The 18,473-nt window shown below is 32.5% G+C and overlaps 1 non-coding gene across 1 annotated transcript; it reads right to left on the reverse strand.

Moving 5' to 3' along the window:
* Positions 1-16,801: 16,801 nt before the first annotated feature.
* On the reverse strand, positions 16,802-16,873 carry TRNAT-GGU (transfer RNA threonine (anticodon GGU)). Its single transcript has one exon. It is a non-coding gene; the product is annotated as a tRNA-Thr (tRNA).
* Positions 16,874-18,473: the final 1,600 nt, after the last annotated feature.

Genomic DNA, 18,473 nt, shown 5'->3' on the forward strand with positions numbered 1-18,473 from the left:
AATGAAAGATAAAAACCAGATGATCATTTTAATAGATGCAGGAAAAGTGTCTGATAAGATACCATATCCTTTCATGATAAAAGCTCTCAATGAGTTTAGTATAGAAGGACTGTAACTCAGAATAATAAAGGCCATAATGACAAACCCACAGTGACACAATACTCAACATTGAAAAGCTGAGAGCCTTTCTTCTAAGATCAGGAACAAGATGAGGCTGCCCACTTATACCATTCATACTCAACATAGTAGTGAAAGACCTAACCAGAGCGATCAGGTGAAAAAAAAGAATATAAAAGGCATTCAAATTGGAAAGGAATAAGTAAAATTATCTATCTTTGCAGACAATGTGATGTTATACATAAAAAAAATTCTAAAGACTCCACAAAAAAACCGTGAGTTCTAATTAACAATTCAGAAAAATTGCAGCACACAAATCAACACCTGTTGCCATGTCTGTGTCAAGTCCTAAATGAAAGAGCTACCAAAACAAATATGAAGAAGAGAGTTCAATGGCTCATTGGTCACTCTACTCTGATACATATTTAAGGTTTGCCATGATGGGTCACTAACCCTTAAAAACACTGATGGTAAAAGAACAAGATGTCTATGTTAGAATCTGCCTTCGGTCAAACATTGATGTCCTGCGAAACCTTCTTTTGAGTCTTACTACCGAGAAGTCTAATAACCAGTATTATCAGGAAAAGTTTTATGGTTCATTTGCTGTTGTTATTAATTCATATTAAAATGAAAGTGCATGCTACATACTTATATGAGTATCTATTAGATACTCATATAAGTATCTAATAGAGTATCTATTAGAAAGTTGGTACATATTGATTATCCATACAAGTTTTAAGTATTTATATGTTAAAGAAAAATTGTTCTTAACTTTTTAAACGAACATTTTCTGCCATACTAAATTTACTATTCCAAATATAATTTGAAATTTATACTATTCTTACATTTTGTTAGGATTCTTTTCTTTATCTTCAGTGAAGATAGTAAACTAATTTAGAAATGAATGGTATCGGTGAGTGAACTGAACATACAGTCAGTACAAGACCTACTTGAAGCTCTTAATTTCTCACTTTGCCAATCATATTTTTTATATCACAAGTACTTCTTAGCTCTGGCACCCATATTTATGCCCCTTCCCCCACAAAAAGAGAAAGAGAACACAAAGATTTTGTCTCATTTTGAAGTCAGGAGGCAGACTGGCTGATAAGATTTAATGTCCCAGCAATACGATATTCAGTACACTCCCATTGACTTAAGAGGATAGGGGGGAAACTATTTTAAACTTAGATTTACCGGCAATGGCTGAATACATTTTACACTATTTATATGATGATTTGCTGCCTCCACAACTGAAAACTTTTGAGTGCTGGACATATGCTGTCTATCTGCTCTCCACTATTATTCAACGTTTTTACATCTGATTCTTAGCCAGTAGAATGTAAGATGTTCTTGAATATGTTGATGATTTCAATCATTCTACAGTTTTTTGTTTTTTTTGTTTTTTTAATCTTTTGGCAATGGCCTTCACTAAAATTGTTATACTTAACTGTATTTTGTTTATTTAACTTATCCATATTTAAATATCTGTTTACCTTTTTGTAGCAACAGTTATTTAATCTGAGGTAAAGGCCATCTGACCAAAATTCTGGACTTACATCAGGACTTAATGAAAATAATAAAGCTGTGTTTTACAAAGTTGAAATTAAGCTTATTTCTAAAGAGATGAAATATATGCAAGAAGCAATAAATTTCCACCAATTTTTTCTCTCCCTCTCTCACAATGCATAACATAGTATTTTACATATTAAAAATTTTAACTTTTAATTTCTGTCTTATAACATCAAATATTAGTTATCATTGAAGTGTTCTTATCAGAACTTTTATAAAAATACATCATTTCCTTCAGTAAAAAGAATAGGGAAGGCGCAAGGAACATTTTTTCCCTCTGAAACTATCTTCTAAGTGTGACAAATAATTTATTTGAAATAAGATAAGAATAGTTTTAACTCCAAAAAGAAAAATTGCATTTTAAATTGGTTACAGCAGTCAAAATTTAATGGGTAAAAGGAAGTTTGCGATAGTATTATACTAGCTTCATATTCAATGAAATTTTAATTTTCTCTTCAAACAATATTGTCATCACCATAAAATTTTCTATAGTAGAGTTTTACAATTATCTAATTTCAGAAAACTTGAATGTCATTCTCTCCTTTGTTTAAACCATTTTAAAATACACACAGGTAGAGTCACACTTACAATGTTTTTCCACTGCTGGGGTTATTCTTGGAAATGTTGAAAATTTCCATGTACCTACAAATACTTGGTCTCAGGAGAAAGTGGGGAAGCATATAACATAGACAATTTTAAGAATAACCGTGATATGTATTTTGAAGGACCAATTATTGAAAGATTTCTCTATTGAATTATTTCTTTTTTACATCATTTGGCTTACCTTTTCCTCCCTATCAGTTTTTGATCTCGTTTTGTGGGGAGCTTAGGTTTAGTCTACCTTTAAATCCAGTGTACATTAGAACTTTGGAGAAAATGTGAGCTGGGTTAACACTAAAGCTTTGATGAAAGAAAGCCATTTCCTGACAAATGGAGCCTTCTTCTCCCTGTCTCCCCACTGCATGTCTGCACATTTCTTAGTCACTAAGGACAAGAGTTCTGCAAACAGATGTATATCCTAGCTTACTAGTTATTTGACCTTGTGACAATCACTTAACATTTTTGTCTCAATTTCCTTATCTGAATTCAGGGAACAAAATCAATGTTGAGCCTCCTTCAGACAAGCATTGTGAGGATCAGATTATAGACTCTAATGTTACTTTAAGTTGGCAGTTTTCCCAGTAAAAGGAAATATATCCAGTATTTATTTAACATTGTATTTATTATATTGGCTAATTAAGATCATATTCAGGGGAGGTTAAAGTCTGCATGTGTAGACTCATGCAACAAAACTCCAATGCAACAGAAACATTTACAAAGTAAATACAAACAAAACAATATCAATGGTATTCAAAACAACCACTCTAATTCTTACTACAGAGGATATTGTTTTGCTCAAATTTAGTCACCACTTAGATCACCCTACAAATGACTGTCAAATCACAATCCTTTGAATTCAATTCACTGATGCCCCTGGATACCATAAAAAACTGTTTCCACCCTGGTTTTCTCTATAGCATCTACTGTATCATTTGCATGTATTTGACTTTTCATGAGCAATATTGTGTTACTATGTTTTAAGTCGAGTTCTGTTCTTTTTACCAATATACTGAAATAAATACAGCACTGGGCATCCATGATTATAAAAGAAGCAAGCACATATGAGGTAATGATGAGGCAGAAGAAGTACTGTCAAGAAGACAGTAAAATCACACTATGATGAAACCTCTGCTCCAATGACATAACAATTATATATAAAATAGAAAGAAGCTATAAAGATAAAGCATATTTTAACAACTGGACAGACATTATCTCAGGCCATTAAATATAAGCTAATGAGCAGGACTACATCACCTTCTGGGATTAAAATTCAAAGTCAGGTCATGACAGAGGTCAGTTTTTCTGGGGCTACAGAAATTAAAAGTGTTCCCATAAAAGTAAGGCCAGCCACAAAGGCAAGGCAGTGTGATCAGGGATAGAATTCTTAAGTACAGAGTGCAATGGGAATGCATTAGGGGTCAACTATGCAACTATCAGGCTCTAAGGTGAAATCTGAAGGATCAGCCCAAGAATGACCTTCCATCTCTCAAATAATAGAGCACATTGTCTTTGAGAAATTAAGCAAAGCTGGATGTGATTGGATTCAGGAGTGCAAGCTAAATGAATGGTAAAGGATAAAGCTGGAGGAGTTAAAAAAAAAAAAACCCAAATTATGCAACACCGATTAAGCTGTTTTCTGAATACAATAGCTCTGTTAGTGTGAACTACAATCAAGGGAATTTCTTATGGCCATGTTATACTTTACACACTGTGGACTCCAGGTTTACTTCCCATAAGAGGAATTCAGTTGTTTTCATTTGTACTTCTGTACATGTTTACTTGGGATATAGATGAAAACGTTTTCAATTTCAACTTGTGAGATTTATTCTCATCATTTCTATCATCCAGAGTTTCTCTGGAACTTGATTTGTTATTATATATGTTATACTCACTATCCTCTCATTTAAATTTCCATTTTAACCACAAAAATTTGGCAGACTTTGTCAATTTCCTTTGCGAAAATAATTTTGAAAAACAACCTATCTAGTAATCTATTTTGGTTCAGAGGTATTAAAAAGACATTTTATGTTGTCCTAAACATAATATAGCCCTCAGCTCCTTGTAAACAGACTTCGTAGTTCAACATTTTGGGAATCTAAAGACACTTTTTCAGAGGACAAACGTCTCAATCCTACGCCTCTATTCCAGTGGTGCTCATTTTATTTTATTTATTTATTTTAAATTTTCTTTAATTGAAGTATAGTCAATTTACAATATTGTATCAATTACTAGTGTACAGCATAATAGTTCAGTCATACATATACATACACATATTCATTTTAATATTCTTTTTCATTATGAGTTTTTAAAAAGCAGATTCTGTTTAGTTCTATTTTCCACATCCTAAAGAGAAAAATTATCGAGCCTTTTATGGAAGAGCACACTAATCAATATCCTATAGCATAGCATGTTGAGTTAAATACCTTCTTCATTCAGAGACATATTTTAAATTTCTCTAAATAGTTTTTTTCCACAAAGATGGCTCATTGTTCTTTTCCCTGTGATGACTGGGCATCTGGATAAGGACTATGAGAGAGGACATGAATAAGTTATTGAATTTCAAAGGAAGAATCTTGTGAAGGAAAGCCCATGATTTTAGACTTATTTCTTTGTGTGCTTTATGGAGGATCAAATTTCTTTCCTTATTACCTGATAATTTCTGCCTTTTCATTCTTAGTAAGATTTTTTTCATCATGCTGTTTTAGAGAATATTGTAATTCTACATAACTTTGTAATTTATAGTCTCAGGAAAGAACATTCACATATATACATCCTACAACAAACCTGTAATTTACTGATGAAAATAAGTATATTTACATTCTTATTTCAAATAAGCCATATCTATGAAAACTACACATTTGAGAAGGTAGGTTTAACTTTGACTTTGCAAAAACATTATCCACTGACTCCTTTACCAAGCTTCCCTAATGCATTTAAGTATAATTTAATTCCTACTTGAATAACCTTTAAGAATATACTTATGACATAACACAGGATACACTAAAATAATTCAAAACATCATTAGATCAATGTTAATGAAATAAGGGAAGTAGGTAGAGTCCTGGAAATGAGTTAACTATGGGAAAAAATCTTATTAAAAATCCCTTTATATTTTAATATAAAGACAAAAGAAAGGAGTTAATTGTATGTCAGAAAAGTGACAAGTTTCTATCTTAACCTTGAAACTTGTGGGAATGAGAAATGCCAGATTTTTGCCATATGTTACAGCTCCTGACAGTGTTATGTGTCTTCACCACAACACCATCTGTGCTGCTATACCTGAACAGGGACAGTGGCTAGAAATGGAGAAAAATAATGAACTCTTACAACATAGTTTTTTTCCCCTGAGCTCACACAGCTGGTGATAGATGCTTCACTTCAGTCTAGAAAGCTCTACTTAAGCCTCGAATGACAACGCATCAGAATATCTTTGACCTCTTCCTATTGACTATTTATTACCTGCAGGTGTGAAAATTATTATTTCCATTAAAAATGGATATCTAAAACACTGATACCATATCTTTGGAGTTTTACCTCTTTTTATTTTGTAACAACTCTTACAGGTACAAAAAACAGAGACTATGTCTATATGATGACAGAAAAGTTAAAAGTAGTAGTAAAAGTTGATTCTATTGGCTCTGGAGTTATCATAGAAAACTTACATATATTACTTTAATACTTTACAGCTTATTTACTATTGTGGATTTAATCCTTGATTTTGATGATCATTTCTTTTCTTCATAAGATGGACTACATCATCTACCACTCCAGAATTGCTTGTAAGCTTAGAGTTAATGTATATCAAGAACATAATACATTGTCAAGTTCAAAGTAGACAACTTCCAATTATCTCAGGCATTCTGGTATACTTTGCAGTTTTCAAAGAAGAATACACTATTATTTCTGTTTTAACTTCACCACACGTGCCATAGGGCAGCCATAGGGCACCCATTGGGCATGTGTGGCTAATGATCTGTCTAAGAGGTGAGTGAATATTTCAAATTTTATTTCTAAGGAACAAATATTCACTTTTATGGAAGGAAGCTGATTCTATTTTACAAATCATCCAACACATTACTTATTGGTTATGTCTACCATTATATCCAGTATCTCCAGAGAAAAAGAAAGAAACTTAGTGATAAAATCCTTAGTTTTAACATTCTTAGACATTAGACAAAGAGAGGTGTAAATATTTCCTAAGAGAAGAAATGAACAATCCTTTCCCAGGTAAAGCTATAAGGAGGAAGGAGGGAAGCTAGGTGAGCCATGACTTCTCTATGTGCAGAGAACAAGTTGATGAATTTGCTTAACAGATCATTCTGAAACATACTCAAAAGCATAGAGCTTTTTTACCCCTAGTTGTGCATAAAAAATTTTGACTCTTGATAAAAGAATTTCAAGCATTAACAAAGTAGGGAAATGATTCGTGTTCCAGCTGATGCCAATTGCCAATGACACTGGAAGCATCAGACTTTATCCATCCACCAGTGCCTATCCTATCAAAGCTGACGGTGGGCCCCTCCCTTTTAAACTATCTAGTCCTCAATTTTACTACATGAGCACAAAATTAGGGCACTGTAATTACTTTTCTTTTATATAACTTCTCCTCTCCAAGTCCTTTAGCCTCAAAGACACTGATTTTATGTTTTCAGCCAGGTAACATTTTTATTTAGTAATCTGTGAGATGTTTATTCCACAACAGTATTTTTAATCTGCTTCTTGAAACACAACTCTGTTGCTTTTTATGTGAGGTAAGTATCTGACATACATAGTATCAAGGCACATAGTCTCTCTAATAGAATCTGAAGTTTTTTTCATAATCCTATGAAAATAAATGATATTATCAATGTCCCAAAGAGGCTGATTTGACCAAGATCAACAGAGAAATTTAAAACTTAAAAATCGAACTCTGAACTACTGTGTACCACACCACATACATAATCATAGGATAAATAATAGTTATCAGTCCTTTATCAGCCTACTTGATGCTTAGCAATGTAGTAGAAAATTTACATCCATTATTTCTACCTCGGATAACTATTATAAAACTTGTGGGCATTAATAGAACAATTTTGTAGATGAGGAAACAGATTCAATTTTAGAGAATTTCCCTGAGGTCCTATAGATAGTTGCCCCAGCGCTATCATTCTAAACAAGGTTTATGTGACAAGAAATCTTCTCTACAGAAATCGTTAGGCACAGATATCAAGCGAGGCCATAATCAGTGCACTAACAAACTAATAAACAAGGAACCCTATACCAACATACTGAGAAAGGTATTATGTTAATTTCCCTTAAATTAATGAAAATAATAGTAGAAGGCAGAAAGTCAATAATCATCTTTCTAATTTGAAGTAAAAAGTCAATAATAATCTTTTAGATTTTTAAAGGAAAGATTTTTGGCATGATGGCATAAAAGCTTCTTCAGAAACATTAAGATTCATTCTATTAAATTCATAATAGGATGCTATCCTAGTAAAGTCATTCTATGTGATATACACATAGATAAGATGTAGTAAAAAGCATTTGAGTCCCATCAAAAGCCAAGAATCCATCCGTTAATAATGGTTTTGATTGAAGCTATTACAAGCACGTGTCCTTATACATTTAAAGATTAAATGTGAATTTTTATATAAGATACTTATTATGTATTAGCAAATGAACACACTTACTTGCAGTGGTTTTTGTAGGCAAGCTTTTTTGGAACTAGGCAGATTTCTGCTTAGTTAAATCTTTCCCTCCCCTTGACTGTGAATCCCACTGGCTCTTGCTAGAAAACAGTGTTAGACTGAATAGGTATATGTGCTTGATGTAATTTCTACCCTTGTAAAAAGCAGTTATTGCACATCTGAAATTGCTACTTTTACTCTCTAATATTACTGTCATTTTATGGTGTGCTGTATAATTAAGTTTACTGCAACACAAAGGTGCTTGGTAGAGTTTCCATTTCCTACCTATGGCTTATTTTTACTCCATATGATAAATTAACAGGCAGCAAAATATAATTTTAAACCCCAGCTATTTTTAGTGAGTCTTTTCCCTTCTGGAATTTTATTTTTCCTTAATAGTTAATGTTAAAGAATATGGTACCTACATGTTGTATTAACCCAGCTATTGCATTGTACCTATTCTCTGATTCTAGTTTTTAAATTAAAAAAAAAAGAATCAATTTAAACAAATATTTTAGAAAATTCCACCAGGATTAGAAAATCATCAGAAAAATGATACTGAAATCCCAGGTAAAAATTATAACTGTTATAGATTGCCATAACATTATGAGTATGGAGAACCTATAATAATACTTTGCAGGGACTGGGTGAATAAAAGGAAGCTATTTATATTAAAAAGCTAGAATAAAGGAGAATGTACTTGTTATAATATGGTATTTTATCACAGCGTAATGTCATAATGCCATGCTTTCTCTCCTAGGCTTACCTGTATTTCAATCTTACTGATATTTTTAGCATTCTTGTCTGACTTGGAATTTGATTTTAGATGATGTCTGTGGTCATCTTAAATTCTTTCCCACTTCTATAACTTTTGAAATATCTTTTTCTTTCCACCAATTAAAAAATACACATTAATAATTAAATAACTGGTGGTAGAAGTGTATGAAAGATGTTTTTAAGGCAGATTTTGTGCAATTTTGCTCGTGGTATTCTACTTAGATGTCCAGTACTTCTACTGTTTATCGTAGTTTCTTATAGTAGCCTGATGAGACTACCCACCAAATTCCAGTGGGAACTTTTAATTGCTTTCTGTTATAGACGAAGAAATTCTGAGTGAGTGACTTACCCAAGATTAAAGTGTTGGTTAGGATCATGAAATAATCTTGCAAATGTCTTGACTTTCTATGCAAGAATAAAAGATTCCATTGCTCCTGCTAACAGTTACCACTTACAGGAACCAGCAGAAGTATCTAGCAAAGTCATTGATTTCTAATATGCTACAGTTGAGGGCAGGAGCGAGGCTAGCACGCTTGACATGTATTTTCCGTCTCTCCATTTTAGTTGTTTTCTCCTATGCTTCTCAAAATGCTCTTCTTTCATACTTCTAATTTGAAGGGAGAATATACGTATCCCTAAAGGGACTGGAGCATGGCTGTAGGTTTCAAATGCAAAGCTATTTAAGGTCTCTCATTTTGTGTTTAAAAAAAAAATGAATGTAGCATTTGGATTTGACCCCAAAATATAACACTGATTATTTTTTTGAAAAAAAAAATAGCATTTGCCTTCTGTTGTAAATGAATGGACTGAATTAAACTGTGAACAATGACTGTGCCATCAGGAAAATTAACAAGAGCTTTAAGAGAGCTATACAAGTCCACGGATGTGAATAACTTGGAATCTTACTATCATAAAGCAATAGATGCTGCTTTTCAAAAAAAGTAATTGGAAAAATGTGTAAATTTACACCAATAAGTTTAATATTGTAGAAACAATGAGTGAAGTAAAGTTAATACATTTTAAAAATTGTATGTCACCAAAATTCACTCAGAAAGAAACAGAAAATTTGAGTACACTCCATAAATACTATAAAGGCTAGATATTATGGGAAGGAAGAATTTGATTAGATTAGAACATAAAATGATACAAAAATTTATATTCAATTTAGGGAAACAAACTTCAAAAGAAATGCATATAAGCACACAAACACCCATGTTAAAAATATAAACTACATAGATACAGCTATCAATAAGATCTATACCACAGAATATTAAATGGAATATTAAATTAATGACACAAATTCTAATTAGAGCTTACACCAGAAATTAAGGGATGAGTCAATACCTGGAACTTCATTAATGAAATTTGCTCTGGTAAGCAATTAAAGGGGAAAAACCTTACAATCATCTCACTAGATGCAGAAAAAGCACATTAATATTGAATAGCTATTCTTTATTTTTTTAAGTTAATAAGTTTAGAATAGAAGGAATATTTTTTAACTTGTTAAAAAGTCATCTATCAGAAATCTGCAACAAATAACAGAGATTTATTCCTAAGGGCATTTCTATTAAAATTATTATAATTGCAAGGACATTTGCTGTCAATCAAATTTAGTTTGCTTTTCTAATTATTAGAACTTGTAGAAAAATTAAAATTATAAGTACTAAAAAGAAAAAAATTGTTGGTAGTTCCTAATAACATTAGTAACAACCCAAATTTGAGAGAATGAGATTTAAAAAAAAAGACAACTAATAAAAGTTAGAATACTAACTAGGTACGAGATCAGCATAGGTAAGGTTATATGCATAAAGATGTTTATTATATTATTCACTGTGTGAGCTAAAAGAATGAAAAAAAAAGCTCCAAAAAAATAAACAAATCATTTTGGATAACATGCCATGGAATATTATGGAGTCTTTAAAAGAGAATAAAATAATCTGCATGTACAAACATGGACCCTTGTCCATTTATACGTGTGTATCTGTCTATATCTGTGTGTGTGGGTGAGTATATATGTGTATATATATTGTGTATATATATTGCCTTGAATATGTCTTCAATTCCTCTTTCAGTAAAACGAATTCTTTAGGATACAGTATCATGTTGATCTAGATCTTTATGTTATATTGCGTCCAGCAAAATGAATTTCAAGGTTGCCTAGGCTTTCTGAACATGACCTTTTTTTCTGTCCAAGGCCCCACAGAGATATCCAGGCTGGTGGAATCTATGATTAGGCACAAAAGATGAGCATTTTTCTTTGCCTGCCAGAAGTCCAAGTGTTGCTATTACTATTTGTTCTCATTTTCTGAATAATTAACTTCTACCTATCAAGTAGCACAACATACAACTTGGTGCAAAGCCTGGCTGGACTCTGATTTCCCTTCCAACCTTTCCACTTCTATTTAATATTTAAGCTCCATCTTGATATATACCATTCATTAAATGAGCAAATGATATATGTAACTCCTTAGATAACTTATTCATCATCCTCTTCTTCCTATATTCTCCCTTTTCTATTTTTCTGTTTGTTTTAATGCTGGTCATTGTTTAAGGCACATCTCAAGTGGAAACCTGCTCTCTGAAGTTTTCTGAATCTTCCTCGACCCAGCAGAAATGTCATTCTACTCTCTGTCTAGTCCTGGTAATTTGTTTATACTAGGAAGCACTTAAAATACTAGATTAGATTTTATTAAATATGTGTCTGTCTCTCTCTCAAATTGTAAACTTAATTTTATTCCTGACTTTGCTTGGCCCCTAGTGGGTGTCTGAAATATAGTACAAGCTATTCTGCAATTCTGTAACACATCAATGCTTAAACAAATAGCGCATGGTATACATATTTCATGCTATATTCAAATATTGCTATAGGGGAGTAAAATTATCACCTACTTAAGATTTATCACTATCAAATGCAAGACAAGCTGTCACATTTGCCAATAAATTACCAGATAATTGACAATACTATAATGAACTTTAACGGCATCACATTCAGCCTGGTGCTAGTATGAAAGCTCATTCTTCACTAAAATAAATCTCAATTATCTAGCCTTTCACCTACATATTCCTTAGTGTCCCCCTAACCATTTTATATTATAGTAGCAAAATTGTCAGTAATGCACTTAACTAAAACAGGATCGTAGAAAATGAGCCTAATACAGTACCTCAAATGTATCATTTTCCATTTATGTTCAAACCAGCTTCTCTTTCTGTATCTTTTTCTTACTAATTTTTTTCCTTAAAACTGTATTGTCTTTGATCTCATTCCCCTTCCCCCCTTTTCCCCTCTATCTAATCTCTCTCTCACTCTCTTGTTCTCATAATCTTTACTTTTTATTTTTAGTTTGTTTATTTTGTTGGGGGGAGGTAATTAGGTTTATTTATTTATTAAATGGAGGTACTGGGGATTGAACCCAGGACCTCATGCATGCTAGACAATGTGCTCTATCACTGAGCTATAGCCTCCCCTCTACTCAATAGTTTTTGCCAGCTACATTCAGTCTGGGTCCATGTCAAGTCTACTTTGCTTCCACTGACTGTGTCTGCGCAACTTTCTTTTTATCACGACTGACACACCCATTTACTTAGTCTTCCAGAGACATTCTTGATATCTTCATTCACTGTTGATTTCCATGCCCTTAGTACTTATTTTTAGTTCTCACACTGTGTGTATAATTTACCATAGTTTGTTAGTTAGCTCACCTATTCTATTTGTAAATTCCTGGGGGCAAAGTATAAATTTCAATACACAGTTTATACTTTTCATAATAACTAGCACATTCCTTTGCACATACTCAATAAAGTTTTTTTTTAAGAGAGTGTTTGTATGCCTTCAAAAACCTGAATAATCAGTGTCACAGAAGCAGTTGCTTAATCTTGCTTTATGCGTCAAGATTCATGTCTTAACAGATGTTTACTGAACACTTACTGCATCCCAGGCATTAATGCTAGCACTGAAGAAACAGCAGTGAACAAGACAAATACAGTTCCTGAACTTAGGTAAATTACAGCGTTGGGGAAAAGATGAATGGTAAACAAATAATTAAATGTTCATGAAGTGTTTGAAAAGATTCTTTCAAGACAGTTAGGAGATTAAATCTGTCACCAAGTAGTTGCTGTATTACCCATTGAAATACATCAATTAACAAAAGAATTGAATCTAAAAAGCAGATATAAATTTCACTTGTGATTCACAATGACCTTGGACAACATCCTTGTAATATCTCCCATTTGACTTTGTTAAATAAGGATGATCATTTTCATAATTGACTAATTCCATGAAATTGATGGTGGTTAATGTGTTGTTTTAATTCATTTATGAGAATTTAAATTTCAAGTGGTGGTGCTTTGTTACACAGATGTTCTTTTGTTAGTCCCTGAATTATTCAAAGAAATAAAATAGTCCATATCCAATGAGACTCTAGTGTATTCATAAAAATGAGAAGGTAATGGATATTTTCTGTTTCTTGTCTTATTTTTAAAAATGTGCCTTTATCAATGCTGTTTTGTTAGGAGGGCAAATAATCCTTGATGTTTTCTTTTTTCCCTCCCAAAACTGATGACTACAACTGGTGAATAAGAAAATTATTTTATATTGCCAGTTGCTTGAAGTATTAATCTTTAGATCAAAAGGGAGACTTCTATATCCCAAAACCTGATAAGACATTTATACATGTAACTAAAACTTAAAGTGCTTATACTTATTTCAACATATTATATGGAAGCAGGATCTTCATAATTATTTCCCTCATATCTCACTATAAATATTATTTAATATTCATGGAAGATTTGTTATTTCTCAAATCATGATTTAGATATCTAAATATTTAGATATTTAAATGAATCATCTCATTCAATCATTATAATATCCCTTGGTGTTAGAGATTACAATAACCTCTATTTTATAATGCAGATAGAACAAATAATATTTAGTTACACGTAAAGTCTACCTAGGCATTTTATGATTAAGCCCTTTATTAAAATGAAATAATTTTTTAAACTAATTCCTTTGCATAAGGAATTTCAGAATTGAAAAGAAACCACGATTTATATCACTGTTAATGATACAGAACATAGCAATTTTAGTCACTAATCCTTTTTTTAAGGCTTCAGTGTAATTTATTGACCTATATAAAGAAAAAAAGAAAAAAAGAAAAAAAGGCATTCAGCGTGATTATTAAGTAACATGATTTCTCACCCAACACAAAGTAGAAAGCAGATTCCCAGATACACATTTATTTACTGATGTATAAAGTCTCTGTTGTAATGCTTTCAATTGTTTTGGGGGTTATTTTACTTGATATTCGATAAAGATTTTTTCTTTTTTTGTATATGTGTTTGTATCTGAACCTTTATTTGTTACTTTTTGATTCTAGAGAAAAGTGGAATAACTAACCACTCACTTTGAGACCTATTATTATTTTGACGTGTTACAGGACCTAAAACAAAGATTTCTGGAAACTTGTTTAAATATCATTATTTTTTAAAAATTTAATGAATTTGTTAAGAATATAATGAGGAGTTTGGCAAAGGCTTTTGGGTCAATTACTTTGGAATACTAAGAGTTCACAAAATAAAATGCCAACATCATGACCTTTTTTTTTTTTTTCAATTCCAAGTGAAGAGTATGTTTCAGCCAGTGTAATCCTAGATTTGGAATCTTACTTCATTGAACAGAATTTTGCATCTTATCCAAAGTCCCTATTGTTATAATTAAATTTAAAAATTGTCCCTGAAAACTTTCTTGCATATTTTTAGACAAATATCAAAAAGAAAGAAAGAAATTCATAAGGCACTGTTTCAATTTAATTCTATGACTGTCTAACTTCTAGTCTGTGGTTTTTCCTTATGTGTCAAGCTATTTGTGGGATGATCTCTCACTGCTAATTATGCCCTTTCTTGAACACTAAAGACAGTTGAGTGGATATTGGTATCACAATCAGGCCTGGAAGAAAAAATGTTGCTTCACTTCTTTGTTAGTGACTTGCTTGGTGAGTTATGAAGACTTGCTGAATTTTTACCATGTCCCTTTGAGCTTCAAAAGAGAGACTGATACTATGCATGTACACTATTGACATTTGCTTTCAATATGCCCTATGATTTTTAAAAAGAAAAAGTACAGCACATTAGAAAACTAGAAAATCAAAGATTTTAATTGTTTGAAATATGTAAAACATAATTTTGGAATGAATTTTTATGCCATAGAAAAGGAAATTATAGAATGTGTGTGTCTTGGTTTTACATCACTGACACAAAAGAAAAGATAAGACAGAATAGGCTAACAGGACTGGCTTGTTTTCTTTCCAGGGGACTTGTTAAATGTATACTGCCCTGCTACACTAGTCGATTGCATAGTGATTAAAATATAAATTCTGTGTACAAATTAAAAGAAAATGATTTAGTAAGAATTTAACTTCACTAATACATTCATGATTTTGGAGTGTCCTATAGATTTAGACTCAACACCTTCTGCAGTATCATTTCAGTGGGTGACTGGAAAAAGTGACTTCAGAAAAATCTTCCTTCAGTGGTTAGTCATCCATGCATTTCATTTTTGAGCATCTGTGACCTTGTTGGTCACTGCGTACTTGGATATAAATAATGGAAATTTGAAGATGGGGCTCTGTGACCTGGATCTTGAATGATCAGTAAGATTTTATCAAGTGGAGAACACACTGCAGATAGAAGACATCTCTTGTATAAAATTAAAGAGTGGGAAAGAAAAACAGCCTACTGAGAAATAGCAATTGGGTTGTATTGGCTTATAGTTTGTAAAATGTAATTTAATAGAAGATAAATTAGACAAGGTAAAATTGCCCATATCTTACTGGAGTTTCAAAAAATATACCTGTATGCTTCTTTATATGACTAAACTCTTTCATATGAGAAATACATTTAAAAACTACTTAATTGTTTCTTGTAGTACAGATGTTTAAACGTCACTTTGCTTTTGAAAATAAGTTTTTTAAAAATATTTATCTTTTGGTGTTTTTTTAAAAATAGCATTGGAAAATTCAGAGAAGAATTGGAAACTTTAAAGTGCTAAAATGATGATCATTGCAAATTAACTCAGCAAAGGAACTCATAAATCTGTTTTGGGGTTGTTGCCATTGCATGAATGGTCTATTTTTGCGTTTTTATTAATACCATTGACTAGCTACAACAGGTGACATTTTCATCCCCTTAGGCTGTCCATTAGCCAAATGAAGGGCCATCTGGAAAGGGATTCTGTTCTTTGAAAAAATGTGACAGGGCTGATGGCTTTTTAACTGCTAGTCATCTATGATTGCTGGTAAACACTGGAAATTAGTGTTGATCCCTCAGAATTAAGAAGTTAGTCAAGTACTTAGAGAAAAAGCAAAGGGAATACCTTTAAACCAGATGTGTATATCAATTTAGGTTTTTTTTTTAAAAAAACCTGCCTTAGTTTTACTATTTTAAAAATCGTATCAACAGTAGTGTGAAAAAAAATAATACAATTATTCTTGGTGATTGTAATTTGATGGAAAATATAAAGAATATTGTGGCTGTAAAATACAAAGGATCTATCTTGAAAAATCAAACTTGGATAACTGATACTGAGGGGAGTAAAAAGGTATATTCATTATGATGTGGTTTGCTGGCAATTTCCCCAAAGTGCTATTTTATAATATCGGTGCCCAGATGAACAGAAGGAGATGGTTTTGATGGCTGGCTCCCAACATTAGTTCATTGAGAGTCTTTTCATAATCACAATTTAAAGGGTCTCTAATAGCACCATGTTGGAGGGATCTTGGTGGCCATTCTGAATAATGCCTTCATTTCTCAGAAGGAGATTCTGTATCCCAGAGGCGTTAGGTAACTTGTGTAGGTTTACAGTTAATTTGTGGCCGAAATGGCAATTTCTCCTAAAGGAGAATCTGAAGGAGCAGCTAGCTCTATCACAGTGGTTCTCCAGTTGGTTCCTAAGCTGGAGGCCATAGGAATCAGCGTGCATTTTGCTGTTACTGTTGCTGTTTTTCAGAGTTACTCAGCAGGATCATGAATGCATATCAACTCAACCATTCTTTTTTTTTGTTCCTTCTTTCCCTCAAGGGAAGCACTGGGGATTGAACCCAGGACCTCATGCACACCAAGCATATGCTCTACCACTGAGCTATACCTCCCTCTCTCCCAATTCAACCATTCTATTTAGCTTAAAAAGACTACGTAATACACTGTGGGCATAATCATATCTTTTTTTCTTATAATCTTAAATAATAAGCACATATTCATTTAAACATGTTCTTTTATACTTGCTTTTATCATAATGCATTTTCATAATTAATAAGAGTAGAGTTACTGTCATGTTAGAATATAAGAACTGTTTTTCCTTGGAAAGAACATTCATACTTAAAAATCTGAGCACTGCCTATTGAAGCTTTTGTTGAAAAATTTGTCCTACAATGTCATTGTGCCAATAAATCACCACCTATATATTGTGCCTTAAAATGGTATGTAGGTTACTCCTAACCCCAGTTATTATTAAAAAGAAAAGAAAGAAATGAAATGAAAAAGAAGAGCAGGTAAACTTCTCTTCAGAATGTGTGATGACAAGAACGAGCACAACCAGCACTGGAGGTGTTTGAAAATTTATAGCACATTTTCAAGCCCAGAGCAAACTGAAAATCACCTTTTTTTCCTACATCTTTTAAAAGGCTTCCCTTGCAGGGATAAGGACAAAAATCCTTACAATGTCCTCCAGAGCCCTGTGTGGTTCTACCCTTTTTTTAAACCTCATTTTCCACCATGTTCTCCCTTCTCTATGTAAGGTTAGTTCTTCCTTCAGGACCCTGACATATCTTTACATACTTAAGTCCCTCTGCCTGAAATGTTCTTCCCTCCTTTATTCACCTAGTTCACTCCATCAAACAATAGCACATCCTCTCTGTCCTCATAGAAATCTCTTCCAAATTCACTAAGTACATCAAGCTGTCCTTCACATACGCTCTCATGAAACCACGTAGCTCTTCTTCATAGTAATGATCACGACTTTACATTTACAATGATTTGATTATGGTTTTGGCTCTCTGGACTAGAACATAAGCTCCCTGAGGACAGGAACCATGCTGGTTTCTGTCCATCAGTGTCAGTACAGAGCTAGTTGATCGGACGACCGACTTCGTGTACCTATGACTATATTCTTATTTTATAAATTAGGAAACTGGACTTGGAATGTGTGCATTTCATGAGGTCATAAAGTGGGTGTGTACTGACCTTAAGCTTCATTTTTAAATCTATTCATGCTTATCCATTAGAAATATCTAACCACTTAACCCCATTACCCTCTTATTTCAAAGGAGACTGTCATTATATTGAGTTAATTTTTACATTTCCTGTGCTCCTCTCCCACAAGTGAGAAATAATTAGAAAACTTATTATTTAACATTTAAAAAATTAAAACATTTTAGTCTTACTTCCAGAAAATAATGGTAAAGTTTACTTAGATCATTGTTTCATAGTCTCTGTTTGAATGATTATTGCAAAATATTCAAACAGTACAGAAGTTACTGCCTAGCATTTGGATATAGGTTTGTAGGTTTTTGAATAATTTATTTAAAATTTAACTTTAAACACTCACTCCAGTGATTGTCAGTTTAAAAAGTAATTACTTGTAATTTTGCCATGTTTCTGCAGCATGAAAAATGTTTTTCCAACCATCCTAACTTTTGTTTTATGTCTACCTCTGGATGGATAGAATAGACAGGACTAAACACATTACACCAG

Source organism: Vicugna pacos, chromosome 22 (assembly GCF_048564905.1).
Source record: "Vicugna pacos chromosome 22, VicPac4, whole genome shotgun sequence".
Lineage (NCBI taxonomy): Eukaryota > Metazoa > Chordata > Mammalia > Artiodactyla > Camelidae > Vicugna > Vicugna pacos.